The sequence below is a fragment of the Malaclemys terrapin genome, chromosome 10 (genome assembly GCF_027887155.1).
Source record: "Malaclemys terrapin pileata isolate rMalTer1 chromosome 10, rMalTer1.hap1, whole genome shotgun sequence".
Classification (NCBI taxonomy): domain Eukaryota; kingdom Metazoa; phylum Chordata; order Testudines; family Emydidae; genus Malaclemys; species Malaclemys terrapin.
Window position 1 is genome coordinate 2,831,687 of NC_071514.1, and position 16,310 is coordinate 2,847,996.

Here is a 16,310-nt window from a genome sequence, read left to right on the forward strand (position 1 = left end):
GCACAGCAGCTGGCGGCGATACTTCTGGGGTACCACCAGCTGCCTCCTGATCCCCCCTGACTCCATTTCCCCTGGGGGAGCCCATTCTCGGTACAGGAACCCCTTCTCCCACAGGAACCTTTTCCGGCCACCTCGTCCCATGGTCTGTACCGCATTGAGGTCGGCTAGGTCCCTTATCTTCCGCAAGGAGGGATCTCTCTGCAACTCGGCCTGGAACTCAGCAGCTGGGACAGGGATGGCCACCTGCTCTTCCTCGCCCGCTGGGCCTGAAGCTGCAGCCTCCCTGAGCCGTGTCCCTGGGCGTTCCCTCCCCACCAGGTTAGGGTCCTGCGCCTCAGGCAAGGCACCCCCCCCAAGGCCAGGGCGCAGTGCCCCTCGCCGGCTCTGACTGCGGGTCACAACCAGTGCCTTTTGGGGGTTGCTTGGCCAGTTCTCCAGGTCCCCCCCCATCAATACCTCAGTGGGCAAATACGGGTGTACCCCCACATCCTTGGGGCCCTCCTTGGCCCCCCACTTCAGGTGTACCCTTGCCATGGGTACTTTGACTGGTGTTCCGCCCACCCCCGTCAGGGTCAGGTAGGTGTTGGGCATCACCTGATCTGGGGCCACCACCTCGGGCCGGGCCAGCGTCACCTCTGCGCCCGTATCCCAGTATCCATTGACCTTCCTCCCATCCACCTCCAGGGGAACAAGGTACTCTCTCCGGAGGGACAGCCCCGCGCCTACCATATAAACCAAAAACCCTGAGTCTGGAGCATCCAGCCCCCTAGAGGAGCTGGCCTGGAGCTCTCCTCCCTCCTTAGCAGGTGGTACTCTGCCAGCCCCTCTTCCCTGGGAATGCTGCCTTTCGCCGGGCTGGGTCTCTACCCAGTTAACCCTCTGTGGGTTCGGTCTGCTCAGTCTGTCCCTGAGCCTAGGGCACTGGGCCCGTATGTGGCCCTTTTGGCCACAGTGGTAGCAGCCCATGTCCCATGGGTCCCCTTGAGTAGGTCGGATGGTCCTGATGCCGGATGCTCCCCTCTGATGGGTTTTTTCTGTATTTTCCCATGGGGAGGTCCCATGGTGACTCTCTCTCTGCGTTGTGGTGGGACTGTTCCTTTGGGACTCCTCCCTTTTATCTCCTGACCGGCTCTTTACAAACTCATCAGCCAGCTGCCTGGCGTGTCGCGGGTTCTCTGGCTTTCTGTCCACCAACCACAGCCTCAGGTCGGATGGGCACCGGTCATACAGTTGCTCCAGTACCAGCAGTTTAATCAGGTCCTCCTTCGTCTGGGCCCCACCAGCCCACTTGCTGGCGTATCTCTCCATGCGGACGGCTAGTTGCAGATATGAGATCTCAGGGGTTTTATCTTGACTCCGGAACCTTTCCCGGTACATCTCAGGAGTCAGCCCAAACTCTCGTAGCAGGGCCCTTTTGAATAGTTCGTAGTCCCCTTTCTCTGCCTCTCCCAGTTGGCGGTACAATGCCACGGATTTGGGGTCCAGTAAGGGGGTAAGGACCCGGAGTCTGTCCGCGGGGTCCACACGGTGCAGCTCGCAGGCCGTCTCAAAGGCCTCCAGGAAGTCATCCATGTCCTCCCCCTCCTTGTATGGGGCCATGATGCACTTATCAAAGCTCCGTGCAGTCCTGGGTCCCCCCTCACTCACCGCAGCTGGGGGTTCGCTGCCCTTCAATCTCGCCAGTTCCAGGTCATGCTGACGCTGTCTCTCATTCTCCTGTCTCTGTCTCTCTTCATGCTGACGCTGTCTCTCATTCTCCTCCCGTTCACGCTGATGCTGTCTCTCTTTCTCCTCCCGTTCATGCTGACGCTGTCTCTCTTCACGCTGATGCTGTCTCTCTTTCTCCTCCCGTTCACGCTGATGCTGTCTCTCTTTCTCCTCCCGTTCATGCTGACGCTGTCTCTCTTCATGCTGTCTCTGTTGTTCACGATCCTCCAGCTCTCTCAGTTTTAGCTCTTTCTCCCATTCCAGCCAATTCCGCTCCCCGGATGCCGAACGCCGCCGGGAGGATCCTCTGCTGGCCGGCGAGCTTCGCTGGGAGGGTCCCCTGCTGGCCGGGGGGGTCACGGCGCCCTCGGTGTTTGCTGGGCTCCTCCCCACCCTTCCCCTAGGCATAGGAAGGAGGGGTCTCGGGAAGCCCTCAGCAGCCGGCTGACCACTCCCAGCTGGGACAGACACTGGTGCCTGCGCTGCATTTGCCAGGCTGCTTCCCTGAGACACAGGGATCAGTTCATTCGCGCGATCTTCCGCCTCCAGCTGGGCAATGAGCTGTTCTTTGGTGAGCCTCCCAATGCGCAGCCGCCTCTGCTTGCACAGCTCCACCAGGTCGCTCTTAAGCCGCTTGGCATACATCTTCCTGCTGGCCACTCACCGGCCTGTGTGCTCACAGCTCCCCACAGTTCCCAGGGGGCCCCCTAGTGTGCCAGCCCTTCTCGAGGTCACCACCTCTCTGCCAGGGTCGAGCTGCAGACTCCTCCGCCCCTGGGACCACTCGCTGCGATCCCCCCGGGGGACCCTGTTACTGCAAAAGTCCTTCTCGCTGGTCACACACTCCCAGGGGTAATAACCGTCTCTCTCTCACTCTTCAGCACGCCTGGTCCCCGTCAATCCCCCTTCGTTTTACTGCTCCCCAGTCACTTACTGCAGGAAGCGCCGTCCACGGGGTGCAGTAGATCCCACCGCTGCCACCAGTTGTCACGGAGTATTGGGGGACTCAGGGCCCTGCACCCCCGGCTTCCTGCGATTCACCATGACTCTCAGCCAGCCAGTAAAGCAGAAGGTTTATTTGGATGACAGGAATACAGTCCAAGACAGGTCTTGCAGGCACAGACAACTGGGACCCCCTCAGTTTGGTCCATCTTGGGGTCCCAGCCCCCCTTGGGAGGTCAGAGCCATCTCTGCCCCCCAGCCATCTCTCCAGCCTGCTTCCCACACTCTCGCTTCAGCGACCCCTCCCACAGCCTTTGTTCAGTTTCCCGGGCTAAGGAGTCACCTGGCCTTCAACCCCTCCCTGGGTTCTCGTGTTACACACTTAGGTATGCGCCCTCAGGCTGTCTCCCATCCCCCAATGCAGACTATTCAGCCACACTTCCCTGTCAGCATTCACAGACCACAGTGAGAACAGGCCCAGTTCGTCACACATGCACACACTGAAACCCAGGGCTTTGGTTTTGTGGAGGCGTTTTTGGTGTGTCTCAACACGTCTCATGATTCGATGCAGACTGGGATATAGCTGGTTTCTGAGCCCGGGTGACTGTGCACTGCACCCCGTGTGTAAGATTTCGCGTGCTCTTTTCTCTGCTTACTAAGGCATTTCCAAGAGTCTCGGTAATTACGCCATTAAGAAATAAATAAATAAACTTGACTGGCAAATAGTGTTTGGGCAATGGGCGGGTCCCGTCCTACCCACGCACTGGCTTGCCAAGCCAGGTTGGCCTGACCCATTGGCGGCTGTACATGGCGTGCCAATGCCAGAGGGTTACAAGGCACAGTCCATGCTAAACAGATGGTTTCACTTTAAAATGTATAGCCCAGGCATTACTGATTCCTTTCGTATTTCTGGCACACTCGTCACGTGACACTCCTTTCAAATTGCTGTGGCACACTCCAATAGGATTATCACCGAGCTCACCTCGAATGGGCTGGACCATTATTTTAGGGTTACAAAAATACATTCAAAGTTATAAAGTTGCTAAAGTTTCTGGGGAGCCCCTTAACTAAGTGTTTGAGGAGAGAGGACCTGTGGGGAGTGAGAGAGAAATCCTTCAGGACAGACCTTGAAAACATGTCATTTTACTCCGATACTGCCAAAGAACTGCCTGGAACGTGAGCCGTCTGGATCATCTCCGATCTCTGCTCTGTAGGGGCAGCGTAGTGAGGTGCCCAATGCAGCCTTTGCCCTCTGCAGATGGGTCTCATGAACATCTTTCTTTGGTGCCATCTGGTATGTTCTGATTGACCCCGTCCCTGAACTTCGCCCTGAGTTTTGGAGACACAGGGTATCGGGCAGAAGAATGGGATTTGGTAAATGGACTGTTATCCCAGTGTTCAGGGGTGTCTGGAGCTAGGCTTCGGTCTGGTCCTTGATAAAGAGAGGGGACATAGCAAATGCTGATCCCAGTCCATGTTCTCATTTCAAACCCACCAGTCTCCCAGAAGCTTTTTGGAGCTGTGCTGTTGGCTCACACCAATCTCTAATTCAAGGTTAGAATGGACCCTAAACCCTCAAAGCAAAGCTCAGATAAAACTGCTGCATTTCTCCTGAAAAACCCTGAAAAAATTTTTTTATTTAATGGACAAAACTGGGCTCAGGTTTGCTCTGGAAGCTTTGAGCCTCAATTAATTAAACTTCCGTTGAGCAGGATCAGACTGAGTCAGCAATGAAACCTCCAGGAGTTTCACGTGGGTTCTTTTTTTTAATGTAATTATTATAAAAACTTCACACAGCTGTAGGTGCACACGAGGCGGTGTGGTCTAGGGAGAAGAACAGTGGTCTGCAACTCAGGAGTCCTGTGTTTTATTCCTAGCATTGCTTTTATCGTGCTGGGTGAGCTTAGGCAACCAACTTCCCCGCCCCGTGCCTCAGTTTCCCCATCTACGAAGCCAGTAAGAATCTTTGTCCCCATTGTGCAAAGAGCTTTGAGATCAAAGAGGAAAAGTGCTATATCAGAATGAGGTGGTATTACTGTTCTAACTGGGCCCCTTAGCACAGCACTTATCGCTGCTTATTTCCTGTCCAATGAAGAATAACCTCCCTGTTTTCTTCCTGAGCTTCCCCAGTGACAGACGAGGGCTGCTTGGAATTTCGTCCCTCTCTTGAGGTTCTCCCAAATCGCCGGCCTGTTTATTCCTCCCCACGGTCTGGCTAGCCGCTCGCGTTTGGTCTAGTGTCTCTGAGTTTGGGTGGAGAACAGGCCCAGTTTGTGGCCACTGGCGCACCTGCAGCCATTTCCCACCTTTCTTTGGCCCGCCTGAACGTGTCGATTTCTCCCAGAGCCTGACCAGGACTGTTCTCGCCAAGAGCAGAAGGCTCAGTGAACTACATGGCTGGATGGCGTGCGGAGCGCTCGCTAATCACAGATGACAGGCACCACGAGAGGCGAGAGCACCCCAGGCTATCTGATATAACCAGTCACGTCAGCCTGGGTGCTGAGGCTGGGGAAGGCGGAGGCCTTTTGCAGCTTTCAGACTCAATCCCCGTTTGCTGCCTCTTGGCGAGGCGCTGAGATTTTCTGCTTTGCTTTGTGCCAGCTGGGAGAGCACTCTTACAGAATTATTTAAAAGGAACCAGAGACAGACAGTGTGGGCCAGGCCGGTGTTAGGGGGTAGCAAACAGGGCCATTGCCCAGGGCCCTATGCCACAGGGTCCCTGCGAAACTAAGCTGCTCAGGCTTTGGCTTCAGCCCTGGGTGGCAGGGCTCAGGGCCCCAGGCTTCAGCCCCAGGTGGTGGGGCTTTGGCTTTCCGCCCTCGGTCCCAGAGAGTCTAACGGTGACCCTGCTTGGAGGACCCCCTGAAACCTGCTCGTGGCTCCGCAGGAGTCCCCGGACCGCTGGTTGAAAACCACTGGTCTAGCAGGTAGGACACTGTATGAGGCACTGGAAAACCTGGATTCTGTTCCCAGATCTCCTGTTGACTTCCCTTCTGTGCCTCAGTTTCCCCACCCACCCTCTGTCTGTTTAGAGTATAAGCTCTTTGGGGCAGGGACTCTCTTGCTGTGTGTTTGTACCACAGCTAGCACAATGAGGCCATGATCTTACTTGGGGCCTCTATATATGACAGTCGTTTAGTATAGAGAAATCTCGGCGACAAGGAATCCAACTCCACTAAGTCACCCTGTGTAATTAGAAACAGTAAAAACTCTGGGCAAGGAGCGTCCTTTTGTTACGTGTGCGTAGGGCGGCTAGCCCGGTGGCCCCAGCCCCTGGTTAGGGTCTCTGGATGCTACCAGAATACAAGTGGTAACAAGGCCTAAAAAGACTCTTAAAAAAGGACAGGGCTGGGAGAACTGGAAGAAGTTGCTGTTCAGAAAACAGCTGCATGAGTTGGTCTGGCCGTGATCTTCACGCCCTGTGCGGCTGCTGTGGAATTGGAAGGTCTGAGGTCTGGTTAGAATCCGCTTCTCATTCTATCCTCCCCCCCGCTACAAATTGCAGCATTTAAGATCAACTGGAGACTCTTCCCTTGGGACTGAACCCTCCAGGAATGGCAGGAGAGCTTTCCCAGCTGGGAGGCCCTGGCCTTTGGAAATGGCTCCCTGACTCTCATGTGCTGCTGGGCGTGAATCGGATGCTTCCCTTACCTGTATTCGGTTTGGTCTTTTCCCTTTTCTTGACAGCCTGGCGACTCCAGTACTGAACATTACTGCTGGCCACAGAGCAGAGACGTGCGTGATTGACTCTGCTGTTAGGTGTCCTGATCCTGGAGCTGCTGCCAGTCACTATATAAATAATCGGAGTGGGAGACCCTGGTCTGTTCAACTTTTTTTTTTTTAATTAGGAAGAGGGTGGGGGCCATAGGGCAAGCTGTCCATAATTAGCGGTTTAATTTGCTGTAGGATATACAATAACTTAGAAAGAAATCCACCCCGCACGGCCCTCTGTAATTAGTTCCTGCCACATTTTATGGCAGTTGCATTGGGCTGCACATATGACGCAAGTGCAACATTCGGGGGTTAGAAAGACTGAGCAGACCACCCAGCAAGCCTGGCCTTACACCCCCCCCCGCAGCCTTAAGTGCTCTACACACAATCACATTTGGTACCATTTTTATCTGCACTTCCAATAACCACATAAGAGGCTGGTTTACGTCTGTGAGACATGCAATCTTTGTCTTGAGCCCAGGAGTTTACTTAACTGGGGCATCTGCTTTGACGTTGTCTGTTACTGTCCTGTCCTAAAAGTATCTTATTCTCCTTGGTGGTGTGAGGGGAGGGCGGGCGGTTGCGTCTGCTTAGTTTCACCTTCCCGTCTCTTTACTGGGTCACACTTTTGACATGAAGAACAAGCTAAGGGGAAGCAGGAGGCGTGTACCTGAAATAAGCCAGCGAACGGTAAAAAGGCACGCCGGCGGATAGGCGTTTCGGGGGCTCTTTGTCGCTGTGGTTGGGGTAGCTGTTGTGAAGAATCAGACACAATCAGAGGGAGACAGCTAAGTGAGGGACATATTGTTGCGGTAAGATGCCTTGGATTGCTGTGTGTCCCCCAGCACCAGTCATGGTGTCTTTCCTGCTGGATCACTGGAATTCCATTGCTGAGAAAGGTCAGGTAGCAGATGTCTGTATTTGTCTAGAATTTTTACCAAATTATGGTTGGAAAAATAAACAGGATTCAAATCAAACAGACCTTTAAGGTTTTCTTTAGAGGTGGAGACCTTTCCACCACAATGAGCGTGTTTAATGATTTGTTGTCTTTTCTTTCATTTCTCAATGTTATGATAAGTGAATCTGCAATTATTTCCACATGGAATTACCTCCCGAACCCAGTCGGAGTTTGGTGTCTCAACATCCGGTGGGCGTGCAGAAGATTTAATCTTCCCTCTCACACCCATCCATTTATTTTCATTGCCTAATGTATTTGTTGTGCCTTCTGTCTCCCTCCTCAACCACCCACGCACACCTAGCAAACAAAAACGCTCCCTGTGCCTGGCTATCTGCAGTCAAGGCACTATGCAGAATATGGGTCTGAATTGCTAACTATGCTAACAGCAGAAGACTTTTTGCAGGTAACATCCTTATTTATTTAATTATAGAGCAGCCTTCATGGCACAGCAACAAAATAAATGTAAGACATAAAAATGCAGATTAAACAATACATTAAAAGTAAATTAAATCAAGATTAAAATGCAATTAAAAGCAATCAGTACAATTAAGTCTAACTTTTTTTTTTCATTGTGAACCTATGAGCAGAGAGCCAGATTGTTCTCTTAATTAAAGCAGGGTAAATGCAGAGTCACTTAGCTGGAAGTCTGTGGAGTTATTCCAAATTTACAACTGTAACTAGAGCAGTCTGAACCAATTGCTCCTCCTGGGTAGGGCCTGGAAGGAGGGTCTAGGTGGCTCTCAGCTCACGAATAGCAAAGGTGAAAGGATTCAGTCGGTCATGAATGGAGTGGGGAGTGCAAACCATGGGGTGTTCATCTGAATGAGCTACCTGCACATACAGGGAACTGGAACAATTTAGGTGGAAGTCAAAGCCCCCAGTCCTGACCCAGCCTCCTTTTCCATAAAACTCCTATGCCCCTCTGTCTACCTTACAAGCCAGTGAGAGATTGTTTTCCAGCTGGAATGTCTTCCCCACAAGTGAGAAAGTAGCAGGACGATGGCGACTATACAGAATGAGAACAAAACATTCAATGGCCCCGTAATTGTGCGTACATTGAGAAAGCGAGAAAGCAAGGATATTATGCAGCACACTTACCGAGCCAGTACAGTAAGTTTAACCCACTGATGGGAAGAATCTATGTATCCTTTGAAACCTTTGTATCTAGACAGCCTTGGAACACAAATACACAAATGTGGGACATCTCTTAGGCAATACCAATAACTTGGGGTTGTTTACATGTATCAAGGCCGCTTCGGAATAAGCCACCTCATAGGAGCGCCAGTGCCGTTGGTTCACTGTCAGTTTAAATGCCTCCGGGTTTGCCATATATACCACTGAGAGTGCTATTTTAATGGGATAGAGTCATTTCTTTTGGCAAATTGCTGCCATCTTACATCACCATCCATGGTAGTGTATTTAGTGGTAGTGTGTTAGGCCTACAGGTCTCAGTTTCTGTGACTTTGGTTATACAGTGGGGGTTTGGTATAAGGTAGTGGAGACCCTGAGGTGTGCAGACCAGAAAGTCAACTCTCCCGTGTGTGTTCTGGAATCTCTCTTTGAATTAAAGAATCATCGTTGTTGTTGTCATCCTCAGGTAGAAAACTTTGGAAGCTGTTCTATGGCGAGCGAATACCGCTGATGCTATACATTTCTTTGCTTTTCTTATTTTTAGGGACCTTTGCATGGTAACAAGTTCTGTGTTGCTTGGAAGGTTATCTGTTCCTCCCACTTATTTCCTACCTGAGCTCCTAATTTAGAAACAACCCGAAACCAGAACTCTGACTCAGAATTCCTTCTAATTCCATGGGGGTGAAAGGGGTTGGACTCGAATCCGCTGATCCAAACCAGCTTGTCCATCTTCAATTCTGCGTTGGCTACGCAGTCCCCAGGGACCTATTTTCTAGTTGTGTTCTGGACACGGATAAAGCTCTAGGGTCTCGGCTGTGACGAAGAAGGAGGTGCAAAGGGGCGGGCTGCACTGCCATTACCTTTGTACTGGCCTGAAGGTTGCACTAACTTATGACAACTGTCAGCAGCCGGAGGGGCCAACAGAACAGCAGGAGGTCAGCCAGGTATAAACGGACCCCAGCCATGTACAGCACTAAGGAGGTGGCACTGGGCCTATTACATCACCTTTACATCTCCAGAGGATTCCCCTGCCTGGGGGCAATTCTCCCAGGGCTGGATACATGGGCTGTAGGGCCGTGTTGTGCTGGGAGTCAGTGTAACGTGGGCACTCAGCAGTGCAAAACTGGGGCCCGAATCTCATGAAGGGATTCAGTGCCATGGTAACCAGGGTTTGGCTTTGCTCCCCAACCACAGTGGCCTAGATTTATTCTGGCTCTAAATGCCGCTTTCCATTGTCACCGGTGTGTTTGATGTCACAGTTGTCCCTTGTGACATCACAGCCGGCAGTTGTGATGTCATGTATGGGAGGGATTGTAACTGGAATGACTAAGTAGCAGGAGCCAATGAACTTGTCAGGGTATCAGCCCAGTGTTACCTTGCAGCCTGTTTGGAGCAAGGAGCGTGTCCTTCTGCAGCCATTGCAAAGTGCCTCCTGCGTCATGTGGTGATAAGGAACCCTGCTCACGTCATAGAAAAGAGGGAGAAGAAATAAAGATGCTGGAGGCGAGAGTTAAATGAGTTGCACCCACTCACGCCAGGGCTGAATTGAACTCCGTATTTAAGTTTGCCATGAGGCAATAGCAGCAGTTCTGCATGATGGTTATTCAGTTCCGTCAGCTGGCCTGAGCGTCACTCTTTCTCCTTCTACAGTGATCAGCTACGGTGATTATCTTGTCTCGTGACGCCCACATGCTAAGCAGCAACCACATGGCAGCTCCACTGGAAATGTGGGTCATGCACCTGCCACTGCAGGGTGTCACCACGATGCATTTCCTCCCATCCTGTTAGCTCCGGCTGCCAGTGCCACTGAGTGTCTGGCCAGGATCTCTTACGCCAGCCTGTAGATAGCTGCTACTTTTCTTCCACCCAGTGGCATGTCAAGGTGATTCAAACACACAACGCTTCACTTGCTTCCTGCGTCTGTAAGGAAACCCTGGGTAATTCTGTATAACGTGAGAACCTGTTCGCTCGCTGCTTCTGGGAGCATTCAACTAGTCCTCAGGTGTTCTTTAGAGATGAGGAGTTACGGTCCTTTGAATGGTGCCCCTTTCTTTCTTCTAACAGGAGAAAAAGATAAATACGCTCACAGCTGAGGCTGCATTCGGCCTTTCTCTCTCCCCTGGCCTCAGTCGGATTACACGCCGCCTGATGGGTGGGAGTACATACAATGGATTAGAAGGGAAATGAACTCTTAACAGAGATCTTGTGTTCGGCAGCACTTTGGAGGGATCGCGCCGTTAATGCAGCCGGTTCGGACAGTGATTTGTGGTGCCTTCTGATATTTCTCCGCTCTCCTTGCTGCAGGGAGGGTAGTGCTTGGACAGACGAGCCCGGCTTTCAGTTAATGTAGAGGTGGCAGTGACTAACAGCATTGATCTAAATGGGGCTACAAAGAAGCATTTGGTTTCAGAGACAAAGTGCCGTGTTTCAAGTTTGGGGTCTGATTCTAATCTCACGTAGGCCAGTGTAACTCCGCTGACTTCACTGGCGTCGTCCCTGATTTACATGGATGGACAGAGGTGCTGGAACTAGGGTGCTGCACCCCTGGCTTGAAGTGGTTTCCATCGTTTACAGGGTTTACAGTTTGGTTCAATGGCTCTCAGCCCCGCACTGTACAAACTGTTCCAGCGCCCCTGCTGATGGCGATCAGAATCGGCCCAAGGTGGATGAAGAAAGAGAGAGAAAGTTTAGCCTCAGCCCTCTACGAAATGGAGGAGAGAATTAGACATTGTCCCTCTAGTGCCTCCCATAGGCAAGGGGCTGGCAAGGCAGTGTTCTCGCTTCCCCTGCTCAGAGCCACCCAAAGAGGAGGGGTGGGGTGTGAAGGCACCTCCCGCCCTGTGGAGGAATGAGCCAGACTGAGCGTGGTTGCAGACAGACAGATGGACAAGAGCAGCACGAAGAGAACAAAAGCACATCTTTCCAGTCCCCTCATGAACACGCCACCAGCAAAGTCGGGTCATAGAAACAGTCAGAGTGGGTCAGACCAGTGACCTCTCTAGCCCAGCCAGACCTTGTCTCTCTCAGTGGCCAGAGGAAACAAAACCAAAAACCCATCAGCCCATCATGGACAGTTTGGGAATAACCTGCTTGTAGATGAAGTTTCTGCCTAACCCCAGACAGCCAGAGGTTGGCTTCTACCCTGACGCATGAGAGTTTATAGATCTTCTTGAGGCTGTGGGTGTTGTGGTTCCAAAAAAAAAAAAAACCAGGGCACTTTCTTTATCAGTTTGAACTGCCGAGTCTTGTGTTGCATTTCCCCTTGCTCTTGTAATGAGAGTGAAAGGGTGAGTAAACATGCCTTGTCGACCTTGTCTGTACCATCCACTATGTCCTATACCTCTTCCTTGTCCCAACTTATTGCTCACTAACATAGTCTCCGCTTTAGCAGACCTGTCTCCATGGGATCATTTTCCTATGCGTCTGATGGCTTTCATCTCCTGTCTCCTGGTTCTGTTCTATATAGGGCCCTACCAAATTCACAGCCATGAATAACGTGTCACGGGCCATGAAATCTGGTCTCCTGTGTGCTTTTACCCTAGCCCAGGGGTGGCCAAACTGTGGCTCGCGAGCTGTACGCGGCTCTTTTACAGTTAAAGTGCAGCTCATGGAGCCCCCCACGCTCCTCCCCCGGGGTGGGGGGGAGAGTTCGGGACCTCTGCCTTGTAGCAGGGTGGTGGGGTGGGGTAGGGGCTTCTGCCCAGTGGGTGGTGGGTCTCCAGCAGGAGTGGGTCCGAAGCCCTGAGGCCCGGCAGGTACGCGCGGACTCTCGGACTTCTGAAGCTTGTCGGATGCTTGTCGGAGGGTCTGTAATGGCCCTATAGTAACTTCTTTACCCAGCCCGCTGCCAAGGCCCCCTCATGCCTTCTCTGCTTTCCGACTGTGGGGGCGGCACACGGGCTGGGGATAGCACGGGCCAATGCCATCTCCGCAGCATGCGCCTCGCCGCACCTGAGAGACTCCCTGTTGGCTCAAGCTTCAAATGTCCGTTCCAGGCCGCAAACCTGCCTGGAGCAGGAAACTAGAACAAGCCTCTGAGCTTTCCCCGCAGTGTGGGTTTTAATTTTCACTCGCCGATAAAGGTGTCTGGCTGCTGCCTGGGTTTCTGCCCCAAGGACTTTATCAAGGTGAGCAAACCAAATAAAGGGAGGGGAGAGATGTGGAGGGGGAGGGAGGATCCCATCCATTACTAATCTAGGGCAGGAGCCTAAGCGGGGAGGCCGGGCCGGGAGGGAGGACAGAGAGATGAATGTAGGCAAACCAGCCTCCGGTCAGTTGGCAGAGACAGCCAGGCCTAACCTGAGTGAGTTCTCTGCAACCTGTCGCTTGGCATCCCCCCACACACGCACATTTCTACCACTGCCCACCCCAAAGCTGGCTGGACCCCCTCAAGGCTTGTGACGGTGGGGGCCCAAAAGCATACGTCTGCCTGGGGCCCAGCAACGGGGTCTTGCTAACAAAGGATTCAGGCCTTGAGCAGCTGGGCAGCACTGACCCTCCCCCTCCCCCAGCCCCCAATGGAGTGAAAAGCCGTGCAGTCCCCACCTCCAGCTCCAGGGGAAATCAATGAGCACAAAGCCCCCATGCTGCTTTGGGGCAGTCCTTCTGTTTGTACAGCACCTAGCACTGGGAGGTCCTGGTGCATGACTTGGGTGCCTGCAATGGCCCTGCTGTAAATAATAGTCCTGGTCCCCAGTCTGTGAGCGTTGCGAGGCTCGGAGGTACCTAGCATCTACCTACTCTGTCCGGTTCATCTCTATTGCAAAACGGCTCCACCCGGGGTTGCCACCACTTACCAACCAGCCCTCCGCCTCGCTTCCTGGACCTGATCCGACAGTCAGCGGAAAGACTCCGAATGGCTCCACTGGGTTTTGCCCCAGGATCCTTCCACCGGTTTCATGCCGCAGTGAAGTTATGCCCAGGTTGAGTAAGAGCCAGGTCAGTGCCCGGGAGATGCCCCCCTGTGCCAGGAACAGAGCGGCCAGGGAGGCCAAAATAATTTGTCAGCGGTAGGGGCTGGGCTGGAAACACTTAGAGATAAGTAGCAGATATGAAAATAAACCAGATCTTGGGAAGTTTAATGAAGCGTAATCTGAAATGACTCAATTATTTACACACTATTCCGTCCCTTCGCTGCCTACATGGTACAGCCCCGTGGGGTGTGTAGTATGTGTTGATCCGACTCCAAAGCAGAGTGACACAGGTCATCTCCGGGCGGCTGTATTTCAGGCAGCACCACGCATGCTGTTAATAACTGCCCGATAGCTCCAGAGTGCTGGAGTCTGGCGAGAATGTGACCGGCAACGGTTCGGAAAACAAAAGCCCCTTTTCTCTCACACATTCAACAGGTTGATGTTTTCATTCGGAAGCGTTTGGAATGAGCCCATTGTTTCTTAAACAAATTGTTCTTGATTTCTTTATATTGTTCGAACTTGTCAAAAACATCGTTCGAATGGGTATTGAAATGTTGGGTTGTACAAAAAGCCAGTGGTTTTAGTGACTGAAACCTTTCAATAACTATTTTGATCATTTTTGTAATGCAAAAGGTGCACGTTTGTTCACAAGAAAACGAACCGTTTTGACAATGTCAACAATTCGCAAACAATATTCTGGAAAAAAGGCAAGTTTTTCTTTAAAAATCTGGGGCAAGGAGGAACATTTCATATGAAAAATTGTTGATCAGTTGCCCAGGTCCCCATCATTTGGGGTCTTCCCAAATCCAGCCACTAAACTTGTGATCCCACCTGCCCGCCGGTGGAGGATGTTGGGAGGGGCAGAGGGGTGTGTGCCGAAGGGCCTTAGAGCGGGGGAATCAGGAGAGTGAGAGGGTTGTAAAAATGAAAATGGGCTTTGGGGCTAATTGGAGAGCTGGGGGAAGTGAGGTAGCCAGGGGGCTAGTGGTGGATTGAAGGATTGGGGATAGATTATTACCCTAGAGAAAAGGTTTAGGAGTGGGGGAAGCAATGGAAACTGGTGGGGGGGGGGTTGTGGGGTGGGAGGGAGCCAGTGTTAGCTGTAATTCATGATTGGGGTGGGGGCCCCGGGGATGAGGGCGAGAAAAGAGGCATGTGGGTGGGAGGCCGTTTCTGGGAGCTGTGTGAAAGGTGGTTTTCTCTCCAGCAGGTTGCCTGTCCTTAGTCCCTAATTGTCTAAGTGGAAGCAGGTGTGGCTCCCAGCCAAACTGTATAAATTAAAGCCCTGATTAGAACTTGTACGTGTCTCAGACAACACGGAAAGGAGTGGAGATCCCGGTCATTAACAGAATGAGTCTTACTGGGTAACGTGGCCTTGGGAACAAGTGGTAACATAACAACATGGGCGCCACGCACTGGCAAAGAATGCAGGAGGAATGGCATGCAATATTTGATTGCATGCTCGAGGCATGTTGGCTCGGCATATGTAAAAACAATAATTAAATGTACTATGTGGGCGGATTATTAAAGGTCTGATGGCAAATGATCCTCTTCAAAACCTTTCTGTAGGCTGAAATCTAGGTGTAGACCAATAAAAATGCAAACTACGCCCAGACAAACGCAGTGTACCACATTTCCCCTAGCCTGTGTATTACAGGAGGTGGTTGTTTTCCAGCAACCTCCAAGTCGCTAGCTGGCTAGATGTCAGTGTTCTGCAGGCTCGAAATGGGATTGGTGTCTGGTGTTTGGCTGAGGATGCATCTTCCAGAGATTAGCCATTAGCCGTTGGCTCCTGACCTCTCAGACCAATGGGAGATGCAACCACTGATGTCAGTGAGAGCAGGATAAAGCCCAAAGTGTAGAGCTGGGTCCTAAAATGTTGAGGGGGTTCAAAGCTGTCACAGTTCCAGCCCCTTTGCCCTGTTTCTGCTCTCAGGCGCACCAGTGAACATCCAGGCTCTCGTGACACCACTGAGTGCAGCGGAGTTAGGTCACCAATGTCAATGAGAGCGTGGCCCTGCATGTCTTTAAACCGTAGGGATTCATTTCCTTTCCCATTTCATTTTAAAGATCTGCCTTTGCAATGCAGCGATGCTCCGCCTGGCGTGGGACTGAGTGAAAACCAGCACGCTCGTTGCTCCTTGTCGTGAGCATTTGTAGAAAGGCCAAAAAGCTTCGAAGCCAGGAGACTTTTCAAAATGGCTTATCTCCATGAAATTAGTCACTGGCGTTGCTCTCCGAAGCCTGGTACGCACCGGCAGTTGGTCACACCCACGCGATTCTCTCTTCTCTCTGAGAGGCCCTGCAGCCAAAGCAGCCAGGCTAGTAAAAATGCTGAAATCAGACTTTCCTTTCTCTTCGCTTCCTGTTTTGTTTTTCAGTCACATAACACAGGGCCAGCATGGGCAGGGAAAGGCAGAACAAGCCCTTAGCCCAGAGTGCGTTTCTGACATTCTTCTGGGCGCATCATGGTTCTAATCTCAGCTGCAATCGTAAATGTGGTGAGTCGGTAAGGCAGGTCTGTTTAACAAGGAACTTGCAGAGAGATTAAAAGAGAGGCGGTTTTACACTGATGAGCCAAGAGGGCCAGGAAGTTTGTCCCAAAGTAGGGAGAGCACTGAGCCAGAGAAGGTAGAGGTGGAAATTTTCAAAGGGGCCTATTAAGTTTGGGTGCCTCCATTTTCCAGGAGCACAACTTAGGAGGCCTCTGCCCGGCTTCTGAGAGGGGCAGAGCACCTGCAGCTCCAGTTGAAGCCGGTCGGGGCCAAGCACATTTGAAAATCAAGCTGAGCATCCAATCTGAGTGGGCTCTTTGAAACACAGAGGTAAAATGAAACGCCCGAGGCCCAGAGCAAGTCAGGGGCAGGGCCAGAAATGAAGCCCCAGAGAGCCTGTCCGGGTCCCTCTGTGCCCTGGGACTGTGGACTAGCTGTCTTCTCTAAGTGCAC